General features: G+C 40.3%; 1 protein-coding gene across 1 annotated transcript in view; it reads left to right on the top strand.

Annotated features, from left to right (window-relative positions):
• Window positions 1-3022: 3022 nt before the first annotated feature.
• The window catches only part of BNC2 (basonuclin 2), a 1455515-nt gene continuing 1442454 nt past the window's right edge, over window positions 3023-16083 (top strand). Inside the window, exon 1 of the mRNA XM_033920448.1 lies at window positions 3023-3055. The gene's annotated coding sequence lies outside the window, so the exon portion shown is untranslated. The remainder of the gene's footprint in view (window positions 3056-16083) is intronic.

Genomic DNA, 16083 nt, shown 5'->3' with positions numbered 1-16083 from the left:
TACTACTGACTCCCCAATTGCATCAACTGTTGCCAATTCTTATCTGTTGATCTATGTTAACAAGTCATGCTTAGGGTTACCTTATGGCTCTAGAAAAAAGAGGATGGATTGAGACAACCGGGGTTTTTCTTCCATTGAAAGCAATAGAAGTAAAACCCAGATGTCTCAATCTGTTTTCATTTTTCTGGAGCCATATGATAACTAGTCATGCTGTCCTATTTGAAAGCTTGAGGGCCAGATTGCTGGCTTAGAGGTTGGATTAGAGATTGACTACTTGTCTAACTTCTGCTTCTCAGGCTGGGGACGTCTTGAAGATGATGGTCAGAACACCAACAGAGGTAGTCTCTGCCACTGCACAAGAGTGATACTTGATGGTCAAACTCAGTTCTCATGGGGGTCAATAGATTATTGGAGTTAGCTGGGCTGGCTCCCATGGTAAGCAGCAAACCTGGGAATTCAGTGCCGGGGTCATATCCAGTGACCAGCATTGAATTTCCAGTCTATTTTTAGCCAATTTTAACATAACTGTTTAAGCCAATATTCATCAATTGACTGGTTAAGAAATAGTGGCCAAAAATAGACCTGCTGTTTATGCAGGCCTATCTGGCCACTCATCTAGCTCGTCAGTCAATTAATATTGGGACTAGCTGGCTATGTTGCGCAATGTAGCTGGTGACCGAGCTAGCCACTAAGCACTAATATTCAGCGACCATCTCATGCTGAATATTAGCTGGCTAAGTGTTATTTAAATGGTCATCAACTGTTCCTGGCCAGTTAAATCGTGCTGAATATCAGGCAAATGGTATCTTTGGCGCCTGGATGAAGACACTTGCTCCCTTTACGTCTACAGCATACTAAAAACGAACAGGAAATGTATTTTGATTGTATTCCAAATATGTCCAGTAGGAGATTATGCAAAGTATGGACACGCTGGCGCAAGATGGAAAACAAGTCATGCAGTGTGTTAAGAGAATTTGTGGCTAGTTTGCTATAATTCACTTGGTTTGGGAAAGATTTTATTCATTTCTTCAACTGATATCATCATTTAAAAATCCCTTTATGGTAGGAATCCAAAGACGTAAGTTGACATTTTATTGTACATTAAACTTGCTTAGCCAGCATGATGCTATTTATTATCTGTTTTTATTCTGCCATTGTCTGGGAATTAGTGAGGAGGGATTTTTGCTCTGTGATTTCTCTACTACCACTGATCCCCAAAACGCCATTTGAAATACTATACATTCCAATCCCCGGGGAATGAAAAATAGTGACTGCACATTGCATTCTAGGGTGGTATTACAACTTGAACTTTTTCTATGGCCTGAACTTCATCATCACAGTGGGATATAACTAACTGAAGCCAATTAAGGTGGGGTTAGTGTGTTTTGGCTTCAGTCTGTAACCGTACTATTGAACTCTCCAGTGTTCCTACAATTGTTTGCAGAGCAACAGACAGGAGAATCTGCAGCTGCTAATTTCATGTGTTGTGTGGGAAGCTTCTCAGACTTTTTTATTGTCTTTCTGCAGTATGAATAATCTTTGGGCCAAAATCCCATAATATACAGTATAAGATAACTTGAGCCAGTCTCCTGAACAAAGCCATAATTTCAAAAATGGATGGCAGATAGAATTTCAGCAGAAAAATGCTAGAGACAGAAGGATAGAATATGTTCAGCCCATCTTCATGACTGGAAAGAGTGATCCAAAGTGAGATATTGGTTCCATGTGTGAGATACATGCAGGTTGCATATCTCATGAAAAAAATGGGGGAACTGAGAGAGGAGGTGGTGAGACTGATAAGCATATATGACAGGGTTAGGGAACTCTGGTCCTCTAGAACTGTATTCCAGTCGGGTTTTCAGGTTTTCCCCAATGAATATGCATTGAAAGCAGTGCATGCAAATAGATCTCATTCATATTTATTGGGGAAATCCTGAAAACCCGACTGGAATACGGCTCTCGAGGACCGGAGTTCCCTACCCCTGATATATGATAACAAGAAGTGCATTGATGAAATGCTTCTTGAAGTGTAAATTGTTAACAGAGGAAAAGAAGAAGATACAATAAAAGAGGACAACTAGACTCGTATATCACCAGATACTATAGAAATGATACTTTAACTCCACCTTACCTCAAACTGCAGACCTGCAGGTAGAGGAAATGAGAAAATCCCAAGAACAGGAGGAACCAAAGCTCAAAAACCTCAAAACTTGCTGGATCAGTGACCGTGAGGATTGCTAGGGTAATGGTCATTGGTAATTCTGTTCTGAGCTGTACAGACACATCCATCTGTTGAGGAGACATGGTGACATGGCTTCCTGAGATGTGCAATCTGTCTGGTGCCAAGATTTCAGACATTATGGAGAGTTTGCCAAGACTCTTCAAGAATTGCTTATCATATGGAATTATTTTACTTGGTACTCCAATTATGGATAGGAGTAGTTCCAAAGATAAAATTATTATTATGACAGGCGTGGCTTTACAAATGATTACAAGGAATTGGAAGCAATGGGATTGGTTTTATATGCTGTTTTAGTGGGAGACTTTTTGTATGTATTATCGATATGAGAAAATGTTAGCAGAGAAAATGAATGAGTTGCAAAAATTCATAGGTATCTGGGGTCTATTAGATTCTTTTGTTAAGCAGCTTTAATAGTATTTTTGGAATCTTCCAAATTAAAGATTTTCTATTCTACATACAAATCCAGAGAGAAAGAGGGAGGGGGTTGTTTATTTTGTATTTCATGTATAGTACATAAGTGCTTTTAAGGAATGTTATTGATGGATAATTTGATGCACTTTCTATAAGATGTTTTTATAAAACCAATAAACAGTTTTAAAAAATTGCTTATCCATGTTGGCATAAATGGTAATTCTAGGTATCCCACTGAATGTATCAAAATGACTTGGAGAGAGGGTGAAGCAAATTAGTGCACAGGTGGTGTTCTTGTCAGACCTACTTATCAAGTGTCAAAGCCAAATAAAACAGACAGGCTAACCTACTAAAGAGAGCTTTACAATAGAATCATTGGGAATGGATGAACAAAGATTCCAGGTAAGTAAAAGCCTTCAGCTATGTAAAAGATGGCTACCTCTACTTAAATGGAAAAAACGAATGCCTGTAGAACCTCTATAGAAATGGGTGGGGAAAAAAGAGCAACATCTGGAAAGCTGTGTATGCTAATGCCCATAGTATGGGAAATAAGGTTCTGTATCTAAAGACTGTGATGAAACAGGTTGATTTGGATTTAGCAGCAGTCACAGAGATGTGGGTTATGAGGAATCATGACTGAAGATTCTTTTTGATATTATATAGTAGTAGGTGATTTTTCTGGCATCCAAGGATCATCAGATAGTATGATTCAATATTAAGGAACACGTGGAGAGAGTTTATTCAAAAGTGAAGGTACTAGACATCAAAAAATCTAACTGTCAAGATGGGGGAATACCTCAAGGAGAGAACATCTGGGGAAAGTGGAACTGCTAGGAAAGTAAATAGAAGAAAAAAGGCTGTTTTGATTCTCAAAGTAATAGCTGAAAGGGTAAAGAAAAGGAGTTCTCAGAAAGAGGAAGACAGGTGACATTATTTAGAAAAGCGAAACGAAGCTGGTAAAATAATTAGAAAAGCTAAGATGCAAAAGGAATTAAAAATATCCAATATGATAAAATGTGGGGTCAAGACAGGTTTTTTTAATATATGTTAGAGATAAGAGGAAGTGTAATTGTGAGGCTTAAAGGTGAAAGGGTGGAATATGTAGAATCTGATAAAGATATAGATCAGTGGTTCCCAAACCCTGTCCTGGGAGACCCCCAGCCAGTCGGGTTTTCAAGATATCCCTAATGAATATGCATGAGAGAGATTTGCATACCTGTAACTTCCATTATATGCAAATCTCTCTCATGCATATTCATTAGGGATATCTTGAAAACCCGACTGGCTGGGGGTCCCCCAGGACAGGGTTTGGGAACCACTGATATAGAGGAATTGCTTAACAAATATCTCTGTTCTGTATGCTCTGGTTGCTAAGCAGTGTTCTACAAGCCTAGCATGCTACTTGCTTAGTGTGTAACTGCAAGAGACATACATGTGGGCAGGGCATGGGCAGGTCTCACATGCATATAACACAGAATTCTACAGGTTACATGCTAAAATGCAACATGTATGTGCTAACATTTATGAAAATACACAAAATAGGCAGTGGTCTGCTCTAAATGAGACAAACACAAAGCACATCAATAGACAATAGAAGTATAGTTTATTGAACGAAACAGCTGATGTGACCATGTTTTGCTCACAGGCTGCATCAGAGGTGATAAGAATAGTGAAATAGAAACAATCTTGTCCCTATTAGCCAATTTATATTCTAATCTACAGATACCATTTATAGAATTTGTGCTTAGCAACCAGATTTTTGGCACCTAACTTTTGGCACACTTTATAGAATTTCCCCCTAATTGCAAATCACCAAATTAAGGCATACAGTTGGGCCATTAGTGAACTATTTTACATATAATGTAATGGTCGGTGGCCTTCATCATAAGGCATATAAGCACAGACTGAAAGATCTTAATATGCACACTTTGGAGGAGAGGGAGGTATGTCAGAGACATTTAAATACCTATGTGGTATAAATGATTCTCTTTCAATTGGAAGAAAACTTGATCGAGGGCATAGGATGAAGGTGAAAGGAGATAGATTCAGAAATAATCTCAGAAAATACAGTACTTTTTCATGGAAAGGGTGATGAATGCATGGAACAGCTTCCCAGTGTGGAGGTGGAGGTGGTGGTGATGGAAAATGTATCTGAGTTCATGAAAGCTTGGGACAAACAGATTGGATCTATTAAGGGAGAGGAGGGGATAGTAGATGGCATAGTTAGGCAGACTAGATAGGCCATATTGTCCTTATCTGCCTTTATTTTTCTCTGTTTCTATGTTACAGAAATAATAAATTGCATAACCAATATGTAATTGTTTCCCACTTTCAAAACTCACATTCCCATATGTACTTGTTATATAACAGCCAATAATTGGCTATTAGTATTGTTAATTGTCATTAGTTTCAGAAGGGGTTCCCTGATTGGCGAAATCCAAAAAATCAGTATAGCTTGCCGGTCCTATGCTTCCAGACAGATTTTCTAGGGCATCAGGCCGTCCAGTGGTATAAATTAATATCTGGTTATATAAATAAGAAACCAAAAATGAGCCTTCGGGATATATGGAGCATTGTGATTAAGCAATAGATTTCTGCTACTCAATGGCCACAAATTTGGTCTTGGAGGATGAGATGTACAGCGTCAGCATCAATGAGACAAACTTGGTTTTTCTTGTTACATAGAAGCTTTTGGACCCCTGTTTGTTTACAGAAATTAGATAGTTCAAAATCCAATAGATGTTGCACTGTCATCTGTACATAGGGACACTGGATCACCTACTATTCTATTGTCCTGTAATACTTACCTTCTGGAAGTCTATTTGGGGACATATTAACTTGATTTTAGAGACTGTGATTCCGTTATCTTATGAAACGCTAATCCGTGGATCATTATTATCCCTTAAGCCACCAAACAGACTGTTGGGTATTATGTCTGGGGTAGCCATCCAAATGGTCACAAAAAATTGGAAAAATTTTGATCATTTGAATTTTACTTTTTGGTGGCACTTATTATGTTTAGTTTATAGATACAAAAAAATGATATTTATACAAGGAGGTAATAAATGGTTTAATCGGGTATGGGGTCCATTGACTAACTTTATTGATACTACTTGAATGATGTTTGCCTTTACTACTGATTAGAATTTACACATCCAGGGAGAGGGAGGGAGGGAGGGAGATATTATATTGGGATTGTTTTCTTGATTATATTGAAATAAGAGGGGGGGTGAAAATATTTATATATTTTATTGAAAGCTGTAAGTGCTATTTTTTAAATATATTCTGTAATGTATTCATGTATGTACTATTTTAAGTTTCAAAATGAATAAAGAATTATTTTTAAAAAATTGTCATTAGTTTGTAGTTATGCACGTAACTGCCCTTAGGTTTCTACAAATTGCATATGCAAAATCCATTGAGCACAACTGCATGGAGGCATGGACCTGGGAGGTACATGGGCGGATCAGGGGCTTGCCTAGCACTTAAGCCTGCAGATTATAGAATACTATGAGTTACATGAATAACTGACAACAATTAGACAGGAAGGAGCATTTACACCTGTCATATGTAACCAATAGCAATTCTGAAATATTTTAGAACATGGAGGTCAACTTCAGGATGGCAACAAGGAGCATTGATTGCAACCATTACTTTTTAATGACAGTTGACCCACTTCCCTCTTTCCCCTCCCTTGCCCTTTCTCCCCATTGTTCCCCACATCCCTTAAGTTAATTCAACTTGTACGTCAACTCAACTTGTACTCCACTAATCTTTTGTAAACCGCATAGAACTTAACGGTATTGCGGTATATAAACTAATTATTATTAATATTATTTAATCAGTTTGTCAGAGTAGCTGTAGAGAGCATGCAGGAAGCAAGGGCTATGGTGGTGAAAGGTAGCACTGAATTCTGCACATCCGTATGTGGTGGTACCATGGCATGTGTCAGCCAAGAAAGTTTTGAATCACCAAGTTGGTGTTATCTGGCACAAAACTACTGCCTCTAGGCCAACTTTATCACTCATCATCATCAATTCTTAGTATATAAATTTGCATTAACTCCTAATATATAAATGTTTCCTAATGTTGCACAAGCTACACATGAGTTTTATAGCTTGGTGTATGATTTCTCTTAGAATTTCCTTATAAATGTCTAAAGTTGTACTCCAAGATGATGCATGATAAATATTACATTAGATGAGCATTTATGAATCACTATTATACTCAATAGGAAGTTCCATGCGATTTCCAAATTAGTAAGAGGCTAGCCATCTTAACATCTTATATTAAAATCAAAACATAAAAACATAGTAGATCTAATCATTTGTTAGTATGAAAGGGATATCTTGCAGACAAATAGAGGGGCATAATCGAAAAGGATGTCTAAGTCCATTTACGTCCATCTCGCAAATCGTCCAAAGTTAAAAAGAGCCTAAGACACATTTTCGAAAGATACGTCCAACTTTTTTTTGCTTTCGAAAATCGTCTATTTATACGTCCTGCTGATCTGATCGTCCAAGCCACTAAATCGTCTATACCACATTTCCATCCAACTTCCCGTCCAAATCCAAAACGCCTAGAACAAGCCCTGTTGGATGTGGTAGGGGTCTGCAAAGTGATGGACTGCATACCCAGACATGCCACCTAAATAGTGGGGTACCTTACAGGCATTACTGTGAAATTCACAAAAAGGGTGCCATGGCTTCTCCTCACTACAGCTCCCTTATAGGTCCTTATAGGTCACGGTGAGCCCCCCAAGCCACCTCCAGAATCCCCTAGACTCACTTATCTACCACCCCAATAGCCCTTATGGCTGCAGGAGCCACTTATATGCCAGTACAAAAGGGTTTTGGGGTGTATAGGGCAGTGCACATGTTTCAGTATCAGTGCAGTGATTACAGGGGCTTATGGGCATGGGTCCTCCTCTCTATGGGTCCCTAACCCACCCCCAAGATGACTTAAGCTGCCTCTGTGCTGGACGACTAGGCTTTCCTATGCCCGGCTGCCAGGTGATGATGGTCTGGAGTAGTGCTGCCCGATTCACGATTCGAATTGGGTGAATCGATTTAAATTTTTTAAAAAATCAGCTTCCCGATTCGGACCCTCTCCCCTCGCCCCCTAAAGCAGGAGCGGCAGCGCTGCTCTTGCTGGCCGCTGCCACACCTGTTTTAGAGGGCGAGGAGGGAGGGTCAGTCGGGAAGTGCTGCGTCCAGCATCCCTCCTGGCCTCCCCAAAGGACTGCCCCCCCTGAAAGACTGGGCCCCCCCCCGGGAAGGCCTCCGTGTTCCCCCTGGCCTCCCCGAACCGTTTACCTTACAGCTTCAGCCGAAGATTGCGGTTACAGCTCTTTGCACTGCAGTGCTTTGAGCTGTTTCCTCTGCTGCGGTCCCGCCCTCCTCTGACGTCAGCTGAGCAAAAAGGCATCTGCTCAGCTCAGCAGCATCAGGTGATCCTCTTGAAAAGTCTCCTTTCTTAGGTGAAAAATACACATATATTAGTTTTGAGTTATACTTATATTAAGCAGCGGCTTTGATACTAGTCTTCATTGTTTTTGACTTTCATACGAATTGCAAAGCATCTCTGAGAATGTTACCCTGGAGGTTATTGATTTCAATTTTCTACATAGAAATCTAATCTAATCAGAGAATTCTAGTCTGCTTTAACAGGAATAGTTCAAGATATATTACAGTAAGCAGGATATATAGCACAAATTCCCCCCATGAAATACTAAACATACTACTTTATTTAAATCATACTACGGTACTTATTTGTTAGATACATTAAGAAAAGATAGACTTTTACAGTCCTCCTAAAGGCATAATAACAGTTAATATCTCTAATCATACCGGTAACTTATTCCAGAGATTGGGACCAAAACTGATTAACGACTGACCTCTGGCTAGTGATCATTTTGTGGCAAGTTGCTACAAATGGAACAATCTAACTTCCCTCAACTCCCTTGTAGCTAGATAAGGAGAGATCACGTACTGACAGTAATCAGGGGCCTGGCCATAAAGAATCTTAAATGTAAACAACAATTTAAAATGAATCCTCTCCCTCACTGGCAGTCATTGTCACTTAGCCAATAAAGGACTGGCACGATCACAAGAACTCCCTCCCAACAAGAACTTTGCAGCTGCATTCTGAATTCTCTGAATTTTTGCATCTTGCAACTCCCAACAATACAATAGTGCAATAATCGATCTGACTTAATAGCATAGACTGTAGCGCTGTTCTAAAATCAGAAGGCTCTAACAAAGGCTTAAGGTGATGAAGCATTTTCAGTTTTAAAAAGGCCTTCTTCACTGTCTCATTTATGTGTTTTTCCAAATCTAAAATAGTCAATAAATACCTCCAGAATTTTTATGCATGTTTGCAAAGTGACCTCAGCTGTTGCTAACTTAATATTTTATTTTCAGAAATTAATATTTTGGCTTTCAGAACTCCCCCCTCCACAAACCACCCCCCCTGCATCTTCCTATGTTGTTGTAGTAGGATCCCCCCCACTATCTAAAATGCTATCTAGGTGATGCAAACAGTCTGTCAGTTTTGCAATGAGTAAGCAAAATAATCAAATGATACCATCTTAGAAGCCCAGACCAGATATACGAGTATTCCACATAGTAATAAAAGATAGACAGCCATGACAGCCAGCATGATTAAAAGGTGAAGTGAATGATGCTATTAGAGCCAAAAGAACATCTTTCGTAAATGGAACGAGAATCCAAATGAAGAAAATAAGAAGCAACATTTGCACTGGCACGTTAGATACAAAGCCTTGATAATAATAATAATAATAATAATTTATTTTTGTATACCGCTATAACAAAAAAAGGTTCAAAGCGGTTCACAACAAGATAAAAATACATACAATCAATAAAAATTGAAATTACATAATAAAAACAATCAATTAAAAATGAAAATACATCAATTAAGAATCAATTAAAATTGGAATACAACAGTGAAGAACAAAAGTGAAATACACAGTACTAGGATATAGACATGTCGAACAGATGGGTCTTTAATGTTTTCCTAAAATCAAAATAGGAAGTGGCCTCTAATATAGCCATATAAAGACTAAAATAATATGAAGAGAAACTTGCGTCAGAAGTAATAACTTTTTCAGGTACATCAGAGGCAGAAAGCCTGTGTAGAAATCCTTTGGATCATTAGATCAACAAGGAGCAAAAGGGGCACTCAGAGAGGACAAGACCATAGCGGAGAGACTGAGTGAATTCTTTGTTTCAGTCTTTACTGAAGAAGATGTAGGAAATCTACCTGTCCCAGAAATGGTTTTTAAGGGTAATGATGCAGAGAAACAGGAAGAAAGCTCAGTGAACCTGAAAAATGTACTAAGCCAAATCAACAAAGAGTAGTAAATCACCTGGATTGGATGGTAAGCACCCCCAGGATACTGAAAGAACTCAAACATGTAATTGCTGATCTGCTGTTAGTGATCATTAGAGAGGACATGAAGGTTGCCAATCAAGTGGAGAAGGCTTCCTCCAGGGCAAGACAAATGATGGGGTGTATCCGCAGAGGTTTCGTCAGCAGGAGACCTGAAGTTATGATGCCGTTGTACAGAGCCATGGTGAGGCCTCACTTGGAGTACTGTGTTCAGTTTTGGAGACCACACTACCGAAAGGACGTGCTGAGGATCGAGTCGGTTCAGCGAACGGCCATCAGGATGGTCTTGGGGCTCAAGGATCTCACGTATGAAGAAAGATTTAAAAAATTGCGGCTGAACTCACTTGAGGAAAGAAGAGAACAGGAAGATATGATTGAAACATATAAGTACATCACGGGACGCATCGAGTCAGAAGATGATATCTTCTGGCTCATGGGACCCTCGACCACCAGAGGGCATCCGCTGAAGATCAGGGGAGGGAAGTTTCATGGCGACTCCAGGAAGTATTTCTTCACCGAAAGAGTAGTGGATCATTGGAACAGACTCCCACTCCAGGTGATAAAGGCCAGCAGCGTGACGGATTTTAAGAGAAAATGGGATACTCACATGGGATCTTTAAGAGAGTAAATTCAGGGGAGGGGATACTTGGAATGGGCAGACTTGGTGGGCTATAGCCCTTTTCTGCTGCTTTTTTCTATGTTTCTATGTTTCTATGTTTCTACTGTTAAAATGGTCTGTTGTTCTGAAGATTGAAGGGTGGCCAATGTAATGCTGATTTTTAAAAAGGATTCCAGGGGTGATCTGGAAAATTATGGATTGGTAAGCTGGACTTCAGTTGCGGTAAAATTATAGAAACTATTAAAATGAATAAAAATACTGAACACCACGTGCATACAATTTTTTTCTCATATCAGCAACAAGTTCTAAAAAAAAAATTTTCATGTGAGCAACAAGTTCTAAAAATCAACAATTTTCCAGATCTGCAAGTATTTTTGTGAGCAACCATGTAAAATCTGTGAGCAATACTGCTAGAATATATGAGCAATTGCTCACATGCTCACCTTAGAGCAGGGTTGTCAAAGAACCCTCCTCGAGGGCCGCAATCCAGTCAGATTTTCAGGATTTCCCCAATGAATATGCATGAGATCTATTAGCATACAATGAAAGCAGCGCATGCAAATAGATCTCATGCATATTCATAGGGGAAATCCTGAAAACCCGACTGGATTGCGGCTCTCGAGGAGGGACTTTGACACCCCTACCTTAGAGGGAACGTAGCTGAACACATAGACAAACATGATTTAATAGGACAGAGTCAGCATGGATTTAGCCAGGGGAAGTCATGTCTTACCAATTTGCTTCATTTCTTTGAAGGCATGAACATATGGATAAAGGTGAACCCATTGATGTAGTGTATCTAGATTTTTCAGAAAGCTTTTCATGAAGTCTCTCATGAGAGACTCCTGAGAAAATTAAAATGCCATGGGATAGGAGGCAATGTTCTGTTGTGGACTAGGAATTGGTTAATAGATAGACAACAAAGGGTAGGGTTAAATAACCATTTTTCTCATTGAAGGAGGGTGAATAGTGGAGTGCTACAGGGATCTGTACTGGGACTACTGCTATTTAACATATTTATAAATGACCTGGATATTGGAATGATAAGTGAGGTGATTAAATTTGCAGATGACACATAACTATTCAGAGCTCTTAAACCATAAACAGACTGAACAATTGCAGGAAGCCCTTAGGAAAGCTGGACATCCAAATGGCAGATGAAATTTATTATGGACAAATACAAAGTGATGCACATTGGGAAGAATAATTCAAATCATAGTTACTTGATGCTGGGGTCTACCTTAGGAGTCGGCACCCAAGAAAAAAACTCTAGGTGTCATTATAGACTGAAGTTTTTTGTCCAATATGCAGTGGCTGCCAAAAAAGCAAACAGGATGCTAATAAGTGGTTGCCAATCGTGTGTCAATCATGTGACAGCGCCATACAGAGTCTCGTGCCTCCGGGAAAGATAGGCACCGGAAATTTAGGCCAGGGATTTCCAGGCCTACATTTCTGGTCGCTATCTTTGTCATGAATCACAGCTACATAGGTGTTTTAGGCCACCTAACACCAATTCTGGCATTAGCCTCGACCTCAATGGCATTAGGTGGCCTAAAGTGCCTACAGAGGCACAATTCTGGTGCCTTGAAACTCAGTTAAAAATGTTTAAATGACATTTTTTACTGAGCTTGGGCGCCTAAAAAATTGAGAATGCGGGCCCTAATGTGCAATTCTTTCATTACGGCTCTCTAAATCTTGTCCATCATTGGCAGATGTGTATGGTGAATGGTGGCAACTAAGCAGAAAAGTAATAATAGAACATGTTTCACACATTATTTTCATTTTTTTTATTCATTACAATATCTTCATTTAAACAAACATAGAGGCAATACTTTTCATTTAACCTTCATACTTGCACATGTAGCACTTTCTCTTTACAGAGTCTACAACTTGAAAAGTATACACATAATTAACATTAATGTGAGCAGTTATAAAATACATCTATGTACTAACAAATATTGAATTACAGTCTGTATTGTATGCCTTTTCGCATTAAAACAATGTCACATTTTTTAAGGTCAAATTGCCTCACTTTTTTCGAGGTCTACACTGGATAATAACGATCTTTACTGAAACATAATTGCTTAATTATCATCACTTTTTTTGTTGTTTTCATTTTGGAGTATCAGGGCAATTTAAAATTCATTTCATAAGCATTGTGTTTACTGTATTATTAAAAATAATTTTATTAAGGAAATGGCATTTTACTAACCACAGATAAATCTTTTTTCTACAGCTGTGTTTTTCCCTGGTGAATCATCAGAATGTGACAAACATGATGAACTCCATTCCTGTATCAAGGGAAATTATAAGCCTAAATATAATAATGCTAGGTGAGGGATAAGTACATAAGCAGGGGAGCAAATATGGTTTTATTGTTAAACATAGTTTAGGTTATTTTTATGTTCTATGTGCAAATAATGTAAATTAGCAATTGTAGGGGAAGGTATAAATACTTCCTTATAATCCAGGAGACTCTGTTATAGGGAATATAACTCATGCAAAGTATGCTTGTGACCTTATTGATGACTTATCTGAGGCCACTGCCAAATTACCAAGGGATCCAATACAGGCATGAAAAGCTAGCATGTGTTTCTGAATTAGACAACAGAAAAGGTCTTTAAAGTTTCTGCAGTGCATTAATCCTCCTCTAAATGGGTTTGTACCTTTGATTTGAGCTCAGCTTTTCTTCTCTGAGCCCACAGTTAAGCGAGCCAATTCAGATCATAAAACGAATCTTTAGTAAATATGCACCAGCTGACAATCAGGTGCATACATACATGAAGGTGCTCAAAAGCATGTATGCCACCCTGCTACTAATGGAGCAGCAATGGTTGCCTATTTACAGGCTTAAATACAAGATTTTAATTTTAATCCATTGTGTCGTCACCTAGATCTCCTTATTTATCTTTCAGACCTGCTCATCCTTAATGCCATTCTCTAATCCCCTCTGATCATTCTAGCAGAATCTCTTTGTTCCCCTTTGATGAGAATCGGATTAAAGTCCATCCAGCATAGTGCCTTCAGCTACCGTGCACCTTTCCTATAGAATTCCTTGCCCTTGGAACTGAAAACAGGAAATTCGTATCTAAGGTTTAAAGTTGGAGAAAAGCTTTGGCTACTCACTGGTATCTTGGTAGCAGGTAGAGAAACTAAGACAGTTGTGATGTCTGTTTTTAGCTCCTTGCCTCTCCATTTTCACCTTGAATGTGTACATGCTCTTTGCTTCTTTCCAAATCTGCAGTCGGAACATTCCAGTCCATATCAGGAAGGTTGAAATCTAGTAACATCACTTTCGCTTTCAGTCTCAGTTTTTGGATGACCGCAATCAGTTCTTTGTCCAGCTGCTCCTTTTGTATCCTAGATGACCCCTTTGTGTTGTCATCCCTTGGGGCTAGGTGGGTACCTAGCATGGAGTGCAACACCATGTTTGGTTCCAGATGATCTCAGCCAACTACCTTCTATCCCTTTCTCCATTCACCCCAATACAGGGAGTCTATCAGGCTAATTACTGGCTAAAAGAAAAAAAACTCTAGGTGTCATTGTAGACTGAAATTTTTTATCCAATATGCAGTGGCTGCCAAAAAAGCAAACAGGATGCTAATAAGTGGTTGCCAATCGTGTGTCAATCCCAGAGTGCCCTGTACTGCTTGGCTTAGTGCTGAATCAGAGGGGCGGGTCTCAGGGAAGAGTATTTCTACCCAGGCTTGACTCATAGAGAGGTCCCAAGAGAAAGGAGAGATCTGAGCTAGACACAAGTTGGCTAAGGAAAGCCAAGCTTTATTATAATGTGTGAGGCAAATGAACAAATTAAAAGTTATTGCATAGAATTGAGTGTGTGTTTTGACCTTCCTAAAAATACAGGCCACCCTACCCCACAAGGTGGTCTGTTACCTATGTTGATTCTGGCTGTTTTTTTTAAGCTTCTGGTTTTCCCGCTGAGCCTCTCTTAATTCCCATTTGAGGAGGGTCAAGACACACACACAATTCTATGGAATAACTTTTATTCCGTTCATTTGCCTCACACATTATAATAAAGCTTGGCTTACCTCTGATTCTGCATCTTAAACTTAAACTTTCTATACACTGAGGAAGCCTTTTTCCACTGTTCAATCAACCCCTCACAAAAATCCCGCTAACTGTTTCAAGTTTTATTTAAATTTGATGAGTCGCTTATTATATACTAAGCGAGTAACAGTAAAGTGTAAAATAGATCTAGAGTTCATTGTACAGCATTAAAAGGGGTTAAAAACAGACTGACAAAACAGACAGACTCGGATATATAGGGGAAAAAAAGAAAGAAAGGGAGATAGTTACAAAATTAATATTTTTCACAATTAAAAAGAAAGGAAAAAGCCAAATAAGGAAAGAACATGAGGAGCGGGATTAAGATTATTAAAGATGAATTATTTAAAGATTAAATGCATCTCTAAAAAGAAAAGTTTTTAAATTATTTTTGAATCTGCTGAGATCTTTAGCTTCTCTTATATATAAAGGCAGGGCGTTCCAGGTTTGAGGGGCCATCACTGAATATATATCGTGACGTCTGGTTCCAATAATTTTCAAAGAAGGAACCATTAGCAACCCCTGAGTTGTGGATCGGAGAGAACGTGTCGTATTGTATGGGATTAGCAACCAATCTATAAATTGAGGTTCATTGGTAGATAGTGTTTTCAGTGGCGTACCAAGGAGGGGGCGGGAGGGGCGATCCGCCCCGGGTGCCAGCCCTGAGGGGGTGCTCCCGGCCTTGCCGTTCAGTCCCCCCCCCCACCCCCGAAGGACCGCTTGCCCCACTGACCTTCCTGCACCACCTGTGAAGCAGCCTGCAGCAGGATCGCGACATCAGCGATCCCTGAGCTGCTTGGGCGCTGCTTCCTGCGCCACGGTCCCGCCCCTCCTCTGACGTCAGAGGAGGGGCGGGACCGCGGCGCAAGAAGCAGCGCCTAAGCAGCGCAGGGATCGCTGACGTCATGATCCTGCTGCAGCTGCTTCATAGATGGTGCAGGAAGGTCAGTGGGGCGAGCGGTCCTTCGGGGGTGGTGGGGGGGGACTGAACGGCAATGCCGGGAGCATAGGTAGTGCTGCTTCATAGGTGGTGCGGGGAGGCCAGGGGGCGAGCGGTCCTTCGAGGTGGGGCGGGCGGGCAGGCAGGCAGGCTTTCAAGGGGGAGGGGGGTGACAGGCAGGCAGGCCTTCAAGGGGGGACAGGCCTTCAAGGGGGGGGGACAGGCAGGCCTTCAAGGGGGGAGGCAGGCCTTCAAGGGGGGGACAGGCCTTCGGGGGGGGTGCAGACCATCAAGGGGGGCAGGCAGGCCTTCAAGGGGGGGACAGGCCTACAAGGGGGTGGGACAGACCTTCAAGGGGGGGACAGGCCTTCGGGGGGGTGCAGGCCTTCAAGGGGG

This window comes from Geotrypetes seraphini, chromosome 1 (genome assembly GCF_902459505.1).
Source record: "Geotrypetes seraphini chromosome 1, aGeoSer1.1, whole genome shotgun sequence".
Lineage (NCBI taxonomy): Eukaryota > Metazoa > Chordata > Amphibia > Gymnophiona > Dermophiidae > Geotrypetes > Geotrypetes seraphini.
Note: the sequence above shows the minus strand (reverse complement) of the source record. Positions and strands in the feature narration are given on the sequence as shown.